Genomic DNA, 17,829 nt, shown 5'->3' on the forward strand with positions numbered 1-17,829 from the left:
AGTGGTGATGGCTCTTACCCTGGGGTTCTTTATGAAAAGGCTTGACATCTACCTGGCTGGGATCATTTGAGCCTAGTTTTCTCTCCTGCCCAGGCTGCGGGGTCAGACTTGATGATCTGCAAGGTCCCTTCCGACCCTACTTCTATGAATCTATAATCCATACAGACTGTCAGTGGCCTGAGTCTTTTTACAAAAGCAACAGTGTATGTCTACATGATAAGCTTTACTACACAGTAGACTAATATACAGTGCAGTAAAGAATCACTGTGTAACCATGTGGTAGGCTACTGTGCAGTAAAATAGGCTAATGTGCAGTTATCTACTATTTGACTATAGAGGTAGTAGATTAAATGTGCATTATCAACTGTGTAGTAGGGCATGTGTAGATGCTGATCAGGAGGGGACCCACTGCTGCTTGGCTAAGCCCAATGTAGTTCAAGCTGTGCTGGCTGCAGGGACATTCTTCCAGCTAGGTTAGAGTACCTGCTATGTGGTAATCCCTACTGTCCACTAGATTACATAATTGCCTTTCACCAGCCCCCTGTCCCTTGCCAACCCGGGGCTGGCACCTGGGGAAGCCTGGAACGCCCCCTGGCTGCTGAAACAGGGCAGAGCAAGGCAGGTGGGCAAAACATCCTGGGTGTTACGTGCTCCAGATGGGAGCAAATTTGCTCCCAAGATGGTGCACATGTAGACCCTTTTCTTTTTTAAAGCTCAGTAATTTTACTGGGCATTAATAGCACATGTAGACAGACCTAGAATGTCACTGTGTAATATATTTCTTCCTTATTTGTTTTGTGACATTTGGTGGGTAAATATGGAGCAAGGATAGGAAAAAGTAAATAATATATTGATTTGTTACATTAGTCCTCTTGGCTGTCAGATCATCTTTCTTGCTGTCTTAATTCCTCATGAGAAGAGACTACAGCAGGGTTATATTTTCAGATTCTTGTAGTCTTTTAAGGATTTCCCCCCCCCTTCTCAGTATAGTGTTTAGGAAAGGGGAAAAATAGAGCATAAAGATCTTTTAATGAAGAAAAATCTTCCCTCAAAATATAGGGCCATTTGGGATAGCCTACTGCATTGTCAAACATAACAATCGGATGTTTCCAATCTAAAATAAAAGGTATTCTCAGGAGCCTTACAGATTCTGTGTTATGTCCCATAGTAAACAAAGAAGGGGGGTGAGGAGAGAGGGGTACAGATGAGGCTTCAAGAGTAGCCAGGATTTTCTGGCATATTCAGTACTACTGCCGAATCTCCCTTCTGTTAGACCTCCTACAAGATAAGTGAAGAGATACCACAGGTCATGTAGGAAGAATGTAAACAGTTTATACACTTGCCCAGCTAATTCTTATAACTACAGCACTTATGCAGTGTCATAGCATACACGGACTATGATTGACACGTAGAAGTTTACAATATCTAGTGTTACAGTATTCCAAAAGTGCCAGACTCATTTCAGTATGGTAGAAAGTAAGATTTGCTCTAATGGAGATAGGCTGTTACTAATAGCTTACTTTAATTTTTCTGTGTTTCATCTCAAAATGCACTTTCATATTTGTCTAAGTCCTTGAAACTGGAAAAACAGGGTTTTTTTCCATGTAGGTACACTGCAAATACTAGTTGGAAATACGCATCCACTGCTACTGTCTCGGAGATAACACTCAATGTAAAGCATAAAAAAGATCATCTAAAAATATGACAGAAAGTTGCTTAAAATAAGTTCAAATTTTCTTTTTAACACGTGGTACGATGAGATGAGAACTTGTACAAGTACCTTAGGTTCAGAAATAGATAAGGTAGTGTAACTTTAACGTTACCAAGCTGCCATGAGAACAGTCATCCATTTTCATTATGCCATAATGTTATAGGGTTTGAAAACATTGGTTGGCTGAGGCAATGCTGCTCTGTCAAGATGAAATTATGTTCAAAGTACCCAAAGGAGGAATATAGATTTAGAGGAAATTCAGGATAACAGACCTAACTCATTTTCTAGTGTCAGTTCTCCTTCCAGCTTCAAAGCTTCTAGCTTTACTGGACATATTCACCAAATTGCATATAAACAGAATGGAAAACGACAGACTGAAGTATTCCTACTATTCTCACTCAAGTGAAAACATGAAGATTCTCCCCACTAAAGGTTCATATTTACTCAGTTACATTAGCAGAGCAAATTTAGAGACTGGAAAAGCTGGAAAAACCCAGGTATTCATAAAATGCCACTTTACTCATTGTTCCTGTTCAGGACCAGAGATGATGATCCGTATTTAAATGTGTGTGAAGAGTCTCCCTAGCTCCCTATATGTAGTCACTGGAACACAGGAATTGCTTCTATTTTGTTTTTGTAACTTTTCATATTAGCACATATGGGAGAGAGATGTCAGACTTTTTCTGTTCCTTCATGCTTTGGCCTTTTATATGGACTGAGATCATGCAAGGAAGCATAACTCACTACACACGAGCACCTGAGAAAGGCTCATGCATTTCTGAAGGTGATGCCTTTTTGAAAGATGCCAACGGCACTGATACCTACTAATGGATGTTAAGAATAATCCAGCACTACATTTGCATTTGTAAAGGGTTTGTGTAAAACTAGAACCTGTTTGTTTGCAAATTATCCAGTTTTTACACTGCACAGCTAATTTGCATGTGCAAATATTTGATTTGTGGACATAGTGGTGTGTATCAATAAATCACTCTTGAATATGTTACTACTACACCTTTGTGCTGATTCACAGAGGATATATGCCTTTTCAGAGGTTCCTGGTGGTTTAAGTTTCATGTTAAACTCTAGATGTTCCTAGTTCAGTCACTGGTGGCTTGACTAGAATGACGTGTCACAAAAGCATTTCTGAATAGGATTTTGAAAATGAGGTCTATAACATTTAATGGGCATATGCCTTACTGTGAAAGTTTGTGTGGTATCACATGGTTTATGCTGAAATAAAACTACATACAAATACCACTTTTCACTTTCCAAGCATTTGTATGAACAAAATTTAAAAAATATATAAGCATATTGGCCCAGGGCAAAATAACATGAGCTGATACAGTTTCTGTAATGAACACCAAAAAATTCTGCTTTCCATGTGGATCAAGAAAAACAATTAAGCATGTGCATAATTTTAGTGTGTATATATTCCTATTGAATTTATTTCAAGGCTCAAAGTTATTGCTAAGCTTAAGTGTTCAGCTGGATCAGAGTCTACCTTTTGAATTCCCACTGGAAATGTCTTCATCTGTGTTTAAGTAAATTTCCACCTGTAAAAAATTGCATCTCAATTTTGCAAAGAATTTGAATCAGGCGTGAAGCATTTTTCTAGGATACATGGAAGTAATTTTTTTCCAACAGTACCAGAATCTAAGTAAAATATCTTGAAGCTAATAGTCTTTTAAATACCCTCTACCTTCAGAAAGTGATTAGGAACAGGAAGTTTTTACATTTTAGTTTTGCTAACGCAATCAAGAAATTATGTCAATGGAGATTATCTCTCTTCTTTTATAACATGGTACATAACAGCTCAAAGCACAAGTGAGACTGTGGTATATGCTCCACGTTGGAGTCCTAGAGATCTACAGCCCAGTTCAGCTAAACTAGCAATGTAAAGTGATTATAATAACTACTACCCACTTGTACTGTATCTTATAATTAATTACCTGTTCTCATGGGCATCCAGGACCACACATTATACATTGAGATTCAGGCAGCATTTTTAATCTTCTTATGCAAACTTTGGTTTCTTTGTGCATTTGCTTGAAGGGATAGCCCAGAAGATCTTCCTTCTTCCTTAGCATTTACCACTAATAAGCTCCTGCTAAGTCTGTGACACAAAGCACAATGCACCTTAAGCCTCTGATACTACTTGACTGTGTATGAGTCCTCAAGCAATATCTCTCACTTTTGGTCCCTAACTGGTACATTGCATTGGAATTTCTTGTCTTGTCACCTCTTTACCTTCAAAAATCCAGGTGAGAAACACATGGAGAATGATAAAAGCCCTACAAGAGGGAGCTCTTGTTTTCTCTCTCTTTCTTTGCTTCACTTTCTGCATCTAGAAATTCATAATTGTATTTATTCACCTATTTTCTGAGGAACTGTAATTCTTCATTAAGAAACATTTGCAGAGTTCTTTTATTTCCTTGTAAAGAATGTCCTGTAGAACTAAAAAGTAATACTGTTTTCACAGGATACAGACAGACACTATATTAGTTACACATCTAAAGAATAAACATTTTGTTCCATGGCAAACTGTGAGCAGACAGATGTACATAGCTGCTGACCCACAGAAGATCTGGCCCAAGTGTCCTGGAAAAAATATGCCAGGAAAGAAAAAAAAAAACTTTTTTTTTTTCCAGAACATCACAATAGAGATTGATACATTTGTCACTGCACAGCAAAAAACAGGGCAGCTGGTCTGCTAGACATCTTACAGTAACCCACTCCTGCTGCCTCTTCTGCTATTCTTGAACATGGTACAGCTGCTTTTCCACTTGGGGAGGTACTTTATTGTCTGGAGGTGACAACTCACAAGTACTCTTGCCCATCTATTTATTATCCACTGTGATGCCTTGCCAATCCCATCATGCTCACTAACTATGTACTTTAGGATATATTTTTATCGATCACTTCCACTCATACCTTCAAGCACAGCACCAGCTGGAATCACTAGGAATGAAGTGTTAGTGCACATACGGCAATCAGGTGGTCTTCAAGTGAATTTGCCAGAGAAATGGCAGCCTGTGGTTACAATCCTGACTGCCAGCAATACCATTGCAGATCAAGGTACTGAAGTTGTGCTACAAGTGGGTCAATGATGCCAACCACAGTTTGGTGCATACGTGTGAACTTTCTTTGAGGAGCTGTCCTAACAACCTAGTGTTGAGCTAAAGTTAATTTCCCTTTATATACTCTTGATATTGCCTTTATAATATTCTTTATTGCTTTGTTAATTATTATTGTATAACCAATATCCATTTTAGTTAAATAACTGTGTAACTTAGCGTTAGTTGAGAATCCATTTTGATTTTTACATTTCATAGACATCATCAGGGCTGGAAGGGACCTCGAGAGATCATCAAGTCCAGCCCCCTGCCCAAAGGGCAGGAAGTCAGCTGGGGTCACAGGATCCCAGCAAGATAAACATCCGATTTACTCTTGAAGGTGATCAATGTAGGTGCTTGAACCACCTCTGCTGGCAGACTGTTCCAGACCTTGGGGACTCGGACAGTAAAGAAATTCTTCCTTATGTCCAGCCTGAAGCGGTCTTGCAGGAGTTTGTGACCGTTCGACCCCGTCATCCCTTGGGGCGCTCTGGTGAACAAACATTCCCCCAGATCCTGGTGGTCACCCCTGATAAACTTATAGGTGGCCATCAGATCACCCCTGAGCCTGCGCTTTTCCAGGCTAAAGAGTCCCATGTCTCTCAGCCTATTAGCATAGCATAATAGCATAAGTGTAACAGTCATTTTGGTTTGTGATTTTGTAGGTTAAACATAGTATAAGAGAAGTAGTGTGTATGCAAGGTTTCATAGTTTCAAAGTTAGTAGGATCAGAAGGGACCTCAGCAGATCATCAAGTCTGACCCCCTGCCAAGGCAAGGAAAGAGTACTGGGGTCAAATGACCCCAGCAAGGTGATTGTCAAGCCTTGTCTTAAAGACCCCCAGGGTAGGAGCCAGCACCACTTCGCTTGGAAGTTGGTTCCACATCCTAGCCATCCTAACAGTGAAATAGCACCTCCTAATGTCTAATCTGAATTTACCCTCTGCCAGCTTGTGACCATTATTTCTAGTCACTCCTGGTAGTGCTCAGGGAAACAGGGACTCCCCCAGTGCCTGCTGGTCCCCTCTGAATAGTTTGTAACAGGTCACTAGATGCCCCCTCAGCCTTCTCTTATGGAGGCTGAACAGGTTCAGGTCCCGTAGCCTGTCCTTGTAGGGCCTGCCCTGCTGCCCCCTGATCATGCAAGTGGCCCTCCTCTGGAGCCTCTCCATGTTGTCCACATGCCTCTTGAAGTGTGGCACCCAGAACTGGACGCAGTACTACAGCTGCAGCCTGACCACTGCCACATAGAGGGGGAGGATCACCTCCCTGGACCTTCTTGAGATGCATCTGTGGATGCATGACAAGGTGCAGTTGGCCTTCCAGATTGCATCTCCACACTGCCTGCCCATATTCACCTTGGCATCAATGATGACTCCAAGATCCTTTTCTGCCACTGCACTGACGAGGAGGGAGTTCCCCAGTCTGTAGGTATGGTGCTGAGTCTTCCTCCCCAGGTGCATTACCTTGCACTTGTCAGTGTTGAATCCCATCCTATTCTCATCCGCCCACCCCTGTAACCTGTCTAGGTCCATTTGTAGCCTATTCCTTCCCTCTAATGTGCCCATATCCCCCCACATCTTAGTGTCATCAGCAAATTTGAACAGGGTGGTTTTTTACCCCCTCCTCCAAGTCACTGATGAAGATGTTTAACAGTGCGGACCCAAGGACCGAGCCCTGCAGAACCCCAGGTTGTGGTATTTCTGGGTTGTTTGAAAAGAGGTTGTGGCTGCCGGGCCTCTAATAGTCGTTTCCGTGTGACCTTTGCTCTGGTGGTAGACGTAAGGCATCTTATGGACTCATGTCATAGACTGAGCAGGTTTCTCCCCCTCGAGTCACTGCCCCTGTTCTCTCCTGCCACGACTTGTTGTTCCTCAGTAGATGGGATGGTCATTGGGTGTGCTTGGTGGTCTGTGATTAGCCCAGCGGTCATTCACGGGGCTCCACCACCCCTACACCTTGGCCTCACGCCTCCTCAGGTGCATTGCCCTTCCATCGGTCTTGTCCCCTCTGGTGGGATAGCACCTCACAGCTTGGCGCTGGATGCTTGTTGCCTATGGCCAAGTTTGCGAGTGTGGGCCCGCCCCCCTCGACCTTCCTTGCCTCCACCCCTTCTCTCGGGGAAACACAAAAAAACCTTCCAAGGCTCCTCCTCAGACCTCTGCCTTGGAGATACCTTGCACTTTCCACTCTCCCCCTTTGCATGGGGCAACTAAATAAAACGCATTAACAAAACACAAAATGATGAGCCACTTCCTGACGTGGCTATGCCCTGCCCCCTTACTATCCTTCCCCTTGCTGTAGCTTGGGGGACATTTTACTCCTCACCCATCACCTTTGGGGTTCACTCCCATTCTCCTGTCAGCCCAGCTGGGACCGGCAGTGATACCCGCCCTGATTGTAAACCCCTCAGGGCTCTCCCAGGGTCTTCTCCCTCTGGCATGGCTTCCTCCTCACCTCGGTCATCCCAATACTCCCACCTGGGGTTTGCTTGGTCTCTGGGTGCAGCTGTGGTTCTGTCCCTGGGTCCAGAGTGCCTCCCGTGCACGCTCCTGTTGGGGCGCTCTGCCCCGCACTGCCAACGTCTGCCCCCGGCTTGTTGGGCTCCGTGGGTCCCGTGGGAAGGATCCTCTTCTCTCCCTGAGCAGCTGCAGCTGCAGCTGCAGCTCCCCTCTCTTGCTGCTCTCCTTCTCCCCTTCTCCGCGGCATCGGCCGCCATTTTTATTTCCACCAGCCGGCGTTTGAGGCTGACGTCACCAGCCAGCCTTAATTGAATAAAGAGGCCACGAGGGCTCTTCCTTCCGCCCCTACTGTGCTGCATCTCCTGCTGCTGCTAAGTATCCCTCGTTACTTCTTTCCCTGGGACAGAGGTAATGAAAGAATAAACAATATGTGTGGAAATGCATATGTTGAGACAGTCTATCTTGCACCTAAGACTAAAAGAATAGAAATAGCCTTCTGTGATTCAATAGCCAAAGGTTATAACAATGTCCAAGATCAGCAGTTAAGAATTACAAAATACAAGATCATGCTTTGTTCTAGTGGCTGAAGAAATTCCTGACACCAGATGAAAAAAATTGCAGACCACAGAGACAGAAGAGTTTGTCAATCATAACATTGTAACTGAAGAGGAGGATCATTTCCACATTGAAAGGACATGACATAGCAAGACCCATAGACTTGTATGGGGAACAATCACTATAAAGATGGACAAGAACAAAGAGGCTTTGGGTCTGTCCTGCACAGAAGACAAAGAAGTGTCAGAATGCATAGCACTAGGCCTGGCTTCATTCTCGTAGTTAACTTAGCTGGCCACCAAGCTAACCTGAGCATCTAAAAGACTGGTAATATCTTGATATTTGCAGGACTGTCTGTCTGTCTCCTTTTATATGTATGTGAATAAATGGCTATGTATGTATGAGTGTATGAGTATGTATGTGTTAGTGTTTGAAAGAGGAAACACCATGTTTTTGTTGTTTTTTCTTTTATTTTGTTTGTCTTAAGTTTTCAATAAATGCAGCATTGTGCCTTATCCCCTGATAAGATTCCCACTTGTTTTAATTCAAACTGTTCGTCCTATGCATAAAACACCAGGGGATAGAGGAAGAACACTAGCTTGTCCACCTATGTTGTTGACAGGATAGCGGCATGGAACATGCTATAGTGGTTGTGGTGGGCTGAACAGTGTTCTCACAGCCAACCCCTACATGAACCTAGGAGATGACCCAGGAGATGCTTTAGGACACCTTGCCTCTCCTGGACTGTGATAATGCAGGGCCCTTCCATCCTCCATTTCTGGACAGTGACAAGGACATGAAAAAGGACCTGGATTCAAGCAATGACCACCCAGGGCCTCCAGTCAGCCTATGTCTTCAGTGACCCCTCAGGCTGAGTCAGTGCCTGTCAACAACAAACATGTCCTGCTCCCATTACTGGGTCAGCCTTATCAGGATCATATCTGCCAGAGTGAAGGCAGCTGTTAGAGCAAATACTGCTATGGATTTGTGATGCTCTAAAAGCTAACAAAAGTAGCAAGATTTCATATTATGATGGCAATATGCTTCTTCATAGTTAGAAGCCTTCATCCCTGTAGGTTGTCACTTAAAGCTGGGTGCCACCTAGGCACAGATCTCCATGAAGGTTGCCCAAGATATGGAGAAGTTCATCCACTACTGCTCATTGTCCCAAATAACCTGGTCTATCTGCTCCCACCAGTTACTGCTCATTTCCCTGGAACAGAAATTCTGCTCCATGGTTTGGAGTAATTCCCATAACAGTTTAGACACCTTGTTTTTCCATACAGCAACCACCTTTTCAGCACAGGTAGTATTGACAGAGAAGAAGAATCAGAGATTGTGAAGATTTCACTATTGCATCGCCTCCGACAAGTGCCCATCTGTTAACCTGAAGAAATATCCATCCTTGCTGTTGTATAGGTTGCAGACAACCAAATCAAAACTGACTTCCAGAGGCTGCAAGCAGTGCCTTGACTGCAGCTTCTTAGTTGTGAGCTCTTGCTTGTGGCCTACTGTGGCCTGCAAGGTAAGTAGCTGGGACAGATCAATTCTGTTGGTAGCAGCAGGCTAATAGGGGTAGCAGAGGGTAACAGAAGTCATTTTTACCTAGCTCACTACCTAATGGATTTTTTCTTCCATATTGGGGAATCCTCAGGGACTTCCAGAGACTAAACCAGCACAAGGGATATGTGCACTCACTTGCCACCTAGTGGTAGGGGAAACAGCAATACATGCTACCACTCACTGGGCACATCTACATGAGATGCTGACCGTGCAGCAACTGAATAATACTATGCAGTAGTACATCACAGCACAGACAGTGCTTATACACTACTGCATAGTATTATTAAGCTGCTGTTCTGTAACATCACTTAAAAGACATTCGCCAGTGCTACTGTACAGTAACTCTGCACAGCTAATACAAGTACTAAATAAATGCTCAGTAATGATGACATGCCCACTGAGAAAGACTTGGAAGGGCAATGTGTGTCTGCACTGGTACTGTGAATTTTTTGATATAGGATAAACATTATGACAGTATGGGCCATAACAAATGCTACTTCTATTTTCTGGTTGTAACCTCTAGCCCTTTATTCCTTTCCAGATTTCCCTGATATTACCATTAGTGAAGAACTTCCTGGCTTTTTTTTTCAGTGAAAGAAACAACATGATAAAACACAATGCAGCATCAAATATTAATGTTAGTTTAAATTTCTCTTTTTTCTCTATCTTACATGTCAATGATTTGAAGAAAAGTGAAAAAGTGAGGGGAAAAGTTTTGTTTTGGGGAGGGGGGGTGTTTCTATTGAGAAATTGGAAGAGTTCCAAAAGACTCTTTTATAAATCTAGTTAATATCAGAGCTAACATCTCTTGGACAATAAAAAAACCCATCACACAGACCACCTGGGCAGATACACTGCTGTGCATGTATCTCACTACTTGCTTTTACATCTGGTGTGAGTTCAAAAACAGGAACTGGTAGCCATTTTGCTAGCCCTCCTCATAAATATGTATAGAGAAGACGTTGGGGGTCCATTAACTGCTGTACTTATATTCTGGATATATTTCTTTCCACTCAGTGCGTAGAAGCGTGGGGTTGATGCCTGCAAAATCTTATCCTTTTGTTGATATTTATAAGTTGCAGAGGGTTGAGGTTCAGCTCTGCCCTGTTTGCAAAGATTTTTCCCATCAGCCAAGAGCAGGAGCTGAGCACCTAAGGGAGCTTGGATTCACAGCTATATTACCAATGAGTAATGCCTTGAAACTGCATCTAGCTCTGCTGCAATCCATACATTTCTATGGTGGTTGTTTTCATATCTCGATTAAAATTTAGCAGTTAACATTAAGTTACTCTCTTGTCATTGTGTAATGTTTGCAGTTTTTACTGCTTTATTTTTACCATTTCCCCTGTTTTGATGGCGGCAATAAATGTATCCACACTGGTTTTCCAAAACATGTTACGCTTTGCATCCATCGATAAAATCTGCTTTAACACTGCCGCAGCACTCTCAGGCGGTTGGACAAGCATACCGCATGACCTTAATAAATGAGTGTGTCTCAATATTTCCAACTAACTGGATTATTTTATAACACATGAAATTCACATCTCAATTCTTTGTGCATTGCTTTAAAAAAGGGACTGAAATACAACAGGGAGAAGAGAGAGAATTATTTATTCCTTCACCTAGCTAAAACTGCATGCAGGAATGAAGTGGCTCAGACCGTCTTAGCAACCTCAACAAAATGAAAATGTAATCTATTGTGTTTGTGGGCATTTGTGTGCGCATTTGTGTTTACATATATGCATATGGGACCTCTTCTATTCACTTCTTGGTATTTTTCTTAATAGTTAGTGAACACACCATTTTTTCGATTTCTGTTTTCTTCTGTAGTGTGAAGTGATTCTCAGACTCAGTGCCCCTAATGAGGCAGCCATTCTAAACACGTACAGACAAAGAAGTGGTTTCCCTAGCAACGAGAACCATGCCAAAGCTCTCAGAACAGTTATTTTCCCATGTACTTGGGTTTCTTTTCGGGTTAGGTTGCCTGTTAGCCTGAGTTCATAGGCATTGCCTGACAAGCTTTTCAAAGGTTAAGGCCCCTTAGTGCATTAAGTAATAAAATACAGCTAATGCTGTATTGGCATATTTAAGTAAAAACAGAGGATGATCTAGTTTGTGCCTGTTCTCTTTTGACAAACAATGCTTAATCACACTGGGGAAACTGAAGGGTCTTAAATATGTAATTTTCCTAGTAACTTACATCTTGAAGGGAAGATGACAAGAAGTGGAAACTGGGACAAAGAACTCAGGAGGAGTATACGAATATTGCTCGGGCATGCAGGGATGAAGTCAGGAAGGCCAAAGCACAAGCGAGTGGCAGCTAGCAAGGGACATGAAGGATAACAAGAAGGCTTTCTACAAGTATGTCAGTAGCAAGAGGAGGATCAGGGAAAGTGTGGGTCCCTTACTGAATGGGCAAGGCAACTTAGTGACAGATGATGAGAAAAAGGCTGAAGTACTCAATGCCTTTTTTACCTCAAGTCTTCACAGGCAGGGTCAGCTCCCAGACTAGTGCACTGGGAAACACAGTTTGGGGAGAAGGTGAGCTGCCGACTATGGTGAAAGAACAGGTTAGGACCTATTTATAAAAGGTGGATGTGTACCAATCCTTGGGGCTGGATGCAATGCAACCAAGGGTGCTGAGGAAGTTCGTTGATGTGATTGCAGAGCCACTGGACATTTTCTTTGAAAACCTGTGGTGATAAGAGGAGGTCCCAGGCAATTGTAAATGGACAAATCTAGTGTCCAATTTTAAGGAAGGGAAGAAAGAGGATCCAGGGAACTATAGACCTGTTAGCCTCACCTCAGTCCCTGGAAAAATCATGGAGTAGGTCCACAAAGAATCCATTTCTAAGCACTTGGAGGAGAAGAAGGTGATTAGGAACAGTCAGCATGGATTCACCAAGGCAAGTCATGCCTGACCAACCTGATTGCTTTCTATGGTGAGATGACTCTGTGGATGTGGGGAAATCACACATACCTGGACTTTAGCAAGGCTTTTGATACTGTCTGTCACAGCATTCTTGCAAGCAAGCTGAGGAAATATGGGTTGGAAAAATGGACTGCAAGGTGGATAGAAAGCTGGCTGGATTGTCAGGCTCAATGGCAGTAATCAATGGCTCAATGTCTAGCTGGCAGCTGGTATCATATGGAATGCCCCCGGGGTCAGTCCTGGGGCTGGTTTTGTTCAATATCTTCATTAACAATCTGGAAGATGGGATAGATTGCACACTCAGCAAGTTTGCAAAAGGCACTAAGCTGAGAGGTGTAATAGATACACTAGAGAGTAGGGCTAGGATTCATACAGCTGGAGGACTGGGCCAAAAGAAATTTCATAATGTTCAACAAGGACAAGTGCAAAGTCTTCAAAGTCCTGCAGCTAGGATGGAAGAATCCCATGCACCACTACAGCTTGGGGACTGACTAGCTAAGCTGCAACTCTTCAGAAAATGACCTGGAGGTTACATTGGACATTAAGATGGATAGGAGTCAACAGTGTGCCCATGTTGCCAAAAAAGCTAACAGCATACTCGGCTGCATTAGTAGGAGCATTGTTAGAACATCCCGGGAAGTAATTATTCTGCACTGGTGAGGCTGCATGTGGGATACTGTGTCCAGTTTTGCCCCCCCCCCCAACACACACACACACACTATAGGAAGAATGTGGACTAGTTGGAGAGAGTCCAGTGGAGAGCAGGAAAAATAGTTCAGGGTCTGGGGCAGTGACTTCTGAGGAGAGGGTGAGGGAACTGGGCTTATTTAGTCTAGAAAAGAGAAGACTTAGGGAGATTTAATAGCATCCTTCCATTACCTGAAGGATGGTTCCAAAAAGAATGGAGTTAAACTGTTCTCAGTGTTGACAGAGGACAGAACAAGGAGCAACGGTCTCAAGTTGCAGCAAAGGAGGCTTAAGTTGGGTATTAGGAAAAACTTTCTTATTGGAGGGTGGTGAAGCACTGGAAAAGTTTACCCTAGAGAAGTGGCGGATTTTCCATCTTTGGAGGTTTTTAAGGCCTCGCTTGACAAAGCTTTGGCTGGAATGATCTAATTGGGGACAGTCCTGGTTTGAGCAGGGGTTTGGACTAGATGGCCTCCTGACATCCCTTCTAACCTTAATTTTCTGATTCTATGAACTTAAGTGATCACGCTTTTTCATACCTTAATCAACGTTAAGCCTGATCCTATTGCTTTTGAAGTGCATGCAAATCTAGAATAAGTATTGATTTGGACTTTAATCCTGCCAATATTTCTACATGAGTAAAGTTACAGATGTGCATATGTGTTTTCAGATTAAGGTTTTAAGAATTTAACCCAATTACAATGTGTCAATCAATACTTGTCAGTATCTCTGTACTTTTTATTATCTAGTGACAGCAAAATAAATAAATGTGTTATAGGAATGAATGATTCTCTAGCTACTGAAAACAGATCTTTGCATACTTTCATGTGGGACAAAGGTGCAGTCTCCAAACACACTATCATACATGTTACAAAGTTGGTTAAGAGCAGATCTGATCAAGTGAGATTTAGGTGCCTAAATTAACCCTAAATCCAGAATTGTGATCCTGAAAACTCTTTTCATGGGTGCAGGCCTAACTGTAGTTTCCTAAATTTTTAATTTTTTACTTTACTTTTCCAAGTGTATGGAATTGCACTTCCCCACATGTACAGAACTGCCTTTTGAAAAAGGTGAGAAGCTGAACACCTTGTTTATGCCTAAACCTGCCTGGGATGTAGAAACTAAGCATTTGGTCACTGAAATTCCCTGAGGGACTCAAACCAGCAAGCGTTCTCAGAGCATACCTGACAAGCACAGTCAGGATCAGGCTCACCACAAAATGCTGTTGCAGCTACCATTTTCTTTTCAAACACAGAGAAGAAGATGATGACTATATATAATAGCCTACTTGGAGGAAGCACGATTCTCTACCCCAGTGGTTAGAGCATTCAAATGCCAAATGATCTGGGCTTTTGGTCCCTTCTCCCAAGTCTTCTTTTGTGTCTTACATCAAAAAAGTGATTACGACTACTCCCAGTGTCACCAGGGCTCCTTTTTCCCAAGTGAGTGCCTTAAACTAACAAGCTATAGCCAGGGTTTTTTTTTATTTTTCTGGCTAAATGAATCTTGAATTCCTTGTTAAACAGTTCCAGCTGGAGGGATAGCATGTGCTCTCAACCCAACTAACCTACAGCAATGAGGAACTCCCCTGAGGAAGAGAAGGGAACTGAACTCAGCTGTTCAGCTTCCTGAATTGTCTACATGTTGGCTCCACTTTTTCAGGAACTGAGTTTTCAAAGGGAAATGTGTGGCTTTGCTCAGTTCATTAAAAGAAAGGCACAAGGTGACTGATGAGTTTCCAAGAGAAGATTCAGAGTTATGGCTCTGAAGAGGATGGAAGCACTTGCCTTTTGCCTTGAGTGGCAAATCCAAAGGACAGGTTTTAAGATTCACCCTTTCCTTCAGAATCTCCTGTTGGTTATCTCTAGGAAAGGACATGCTGAATGTACTGATCAGCACAGAGGCTGCTTTAGATCACAGTGTAAGGTACCTAGTTCTCTCCATTCAATGTACAGAAAGCATGTTACTTGCTTCTACTCTAGGGGCCAGGCAACTAAAAGTTAGGGAGCATAATACCCAAGTCCTTCATTGGATTCAGCTTTTAAAAAAATAATTTGATACAAGTTCACTTGGGATTGAAAGGTCTGGGAAAAGCATGCCTGCCTACCCATTTAGGACCTATTTTGCATTCAATTCCACTGTACTATGCTATATAAAGTCAAAGCAGCCACTGGAAAATCATAGGAAAATAAGGATGAAAATAAGAGGCAAAAAAAGAGTTTTACTTTGAACCAGTAAGCATGATATTCTCACCTTCCCCCCCTGAAGATTGCAAAGGAAACTCATTTCAGCTTTGTAAGACTGCAGTGATTGCTTCAGACACAAAATGAATCAGGTCTCTGGTTGGATTATGTGGGTGGTATTTCCACTCTTCCCTGGTGTGATAATTCTGCCTGCAGCTGTGGCATTCAAACTCAAATATTTTCTCATTCTGTTTTGTTTTAAAAGGAAGGTCCCATGTCCTATTGCTGTCATTTTGTGAGAAGTTGTTGTTGAAGGCACATTAAAGCTTAGTAGGGTGAGACAAAACAGTCATAAAATAAAACAAAACTTTGTGAAACAATAGAACTCAACACTTCCCCAGGTATTATATATCAAACTTTCCTGAGTAATATAGCATTTTTAACAGGGCACAAGAGGGTCAAGGTTTTCTTTCAAACAGAACATTAAAGTTGAACTTGCAAAAATCTAATATCTATTTATATTCATGTCCCTTTTTACCACTCTGACAGTGCAAAGAAAGTGAAAGTGTATATAAGTTATATTAAGCCCATTTTGTGCACTGCCAAAGTGATGTAAAGAGAATTTAATATAAATTAGTATCATGCAATTAAGAATTTTACTTGGTACCGAATCACAATTTGTATTATTTTGACCAAAATAACTGTCAATTCCACCATAGAGAAAAAATCCAGAAAAAAAGTCACTGTATGATGACTTGTCATTTTAGAGGTTCTCCTCTCTAGGATTCTTTATATAGTTTAAGTGATTCAGATAAAATAAAGAACTTGCTGTTTTATATAGTTAAATTGATTGGCAAATTCCCAGCTTAACTTCACAGATAAAACTTCCAATTACACTTTTACTAGTCTATGATTCTCTTCACAGTTAAGAAATATAATACAAGTAAAAGTTGAGTTTAGTGTTTCTCTACTTGCTGCTACAACATAAAGTCGATCTTCCATAGCATGTTTCTTAAAAGCTACTCTAAAAAGTTTTTCCATACCCTGTAAATTATTTTCTTTCCCTAATGGCTTGTTGTATTGTTTGCCAGTACAATGAGTAGGAAAGCACTATTAACACTTAAGCTAATTAAGGTTTTCCAGTGGAAGGGGGGCAGGGAGGAGGATATTGGTTACGTTGTTCTCATTAGCTGACTTGAAAAAAAAAACATAGCCATACCATTCAGATGTATGGAAAAAAAGAGAAGATTGCTTTTAAATCTCAAGAAATGAATGTAAGTGTTCATATTCTGGTACATTAACAGTTTGTTCCAGTACATTGATATTTTATGTGGAAACCCTACTCTGCAATTAATATGCCTGATGCAAATTGAAAAACCCATAATCCATCCTTCTCTGTTGGAATGTAAGAGTATATTATTATTGAGAAGCTACAGGATACCAAAATCATTTTTTAAACTTGAATGCTCATTACCTTAAATCTGCATATAAAACAGTTTTGCATTCAGACGAGGTAATATATAACTGAATATATCATGATACACATGGAAATGTACCAAATAAAAAAATGGTGCTGTGTGCTTTCTTTCCAAAGAGATATTTATGTCTTCAAGGCATTATGAATTAATGATAGCTAGAAACTAAACATGAATAGGTAATGAAATGCCTGACTCTTCTGGATACCAGAAGATAACTGGGGGCTAAATTTACCTGTCTCTGAAAAAGTGAGGTGTTTCTTACTATCCAGACATTTCCTGCTAGGATTGTATCAAGTATTCCCTATTGAAAACAGCAAACAGATAAATATTATATATGAACAGAATATAAACATATAATAATAAAATATATTATGTCATGATTTCATGTTTGTACTAATTAGGAACCTGTCAGAGTGTTTCAGCAGAGAGTCCAAGGCCTGAACAGGCCAAAAGAGAAATGCTGGCAGGGTGATGTGACAACATTAATTAGTACTTCCTGTGCTACATCTATTCTAAGAGTAAAAAGAGGAATTTTGTCTCCAGCTTTGTTTCAAGATGACCCCTTTCATATTGTCCTTTCTGTGGAAGGAATTCCCTGAAGAAGCTCAGGGGAGGTTACTTGGAAGTCAAATAGACTAACACCATAACGACAGTAGCTCCCGGATTTTCCACAGAAGGGGCCAGAGTTTCAGAAAATTCATCTTCCATTTAGGTACCAATGATGAGATATATTTGCAGAAGAGCTCACCATATTGTGTTCTTTTAAAAATCAAACCCTGAAGTACACACTATATCTGGCAAGCACCATACACCAGACAATGCATTTTCATTTTCTGCGTGTTTCATGAAAATATAACACTATGAAAGAAAGCAAAAGAGCCAAGGCTGCTGATATCATTTCCTAGAAATAAACTCTCAAGCGCTGAGAAGCAATATTTTGTTTGCAAGCCTGGGTGGCTGGCTGGCTAGCACCTCTGGTGGTGATAGTCAGTAGGAGGAATATAAAATCTCAAGGACATAATGAATGATGTGCTGAGTCATAGCTAGCATAGTATTCTTTAACTCACAGTTACAGACCACAAGAGTATTTAAGCATAGCCTGTCCAGACTGATATGTCTCATGCTCCTCTTCCCTTAAGAGCTTTC

At 41.6% G+C, this 17,829-nt stretch overlaps 1 long non-coding RNA gene across 1 annotated transcript in view; it reads left to right on the forward strand.

Moving 5' to 3' along the window:
- Positions 1–17,829, forward strand: part of LOC149871956 (uncharacterized) — a 198,277-nt gene that overhangs the window by 43,291 nt on the left and 137,157 nt on the right. The window lies entirely within an intron of this gene.

Source organism: Crocodylus siamensis, chromosome 2 (genome assembly GCF_052110815.1).
Source record: "Crocodylus siamensis isolate JL-2025a chromosome 2, ASM5211081v1, whole genome shotgun sequence".
Classification (NCBI taxonomy): Eukaryota; Metazoa; Chordata; order Crocodylia; family Crocodylidae; genus Crocodylus; species Crocodylus siamensis.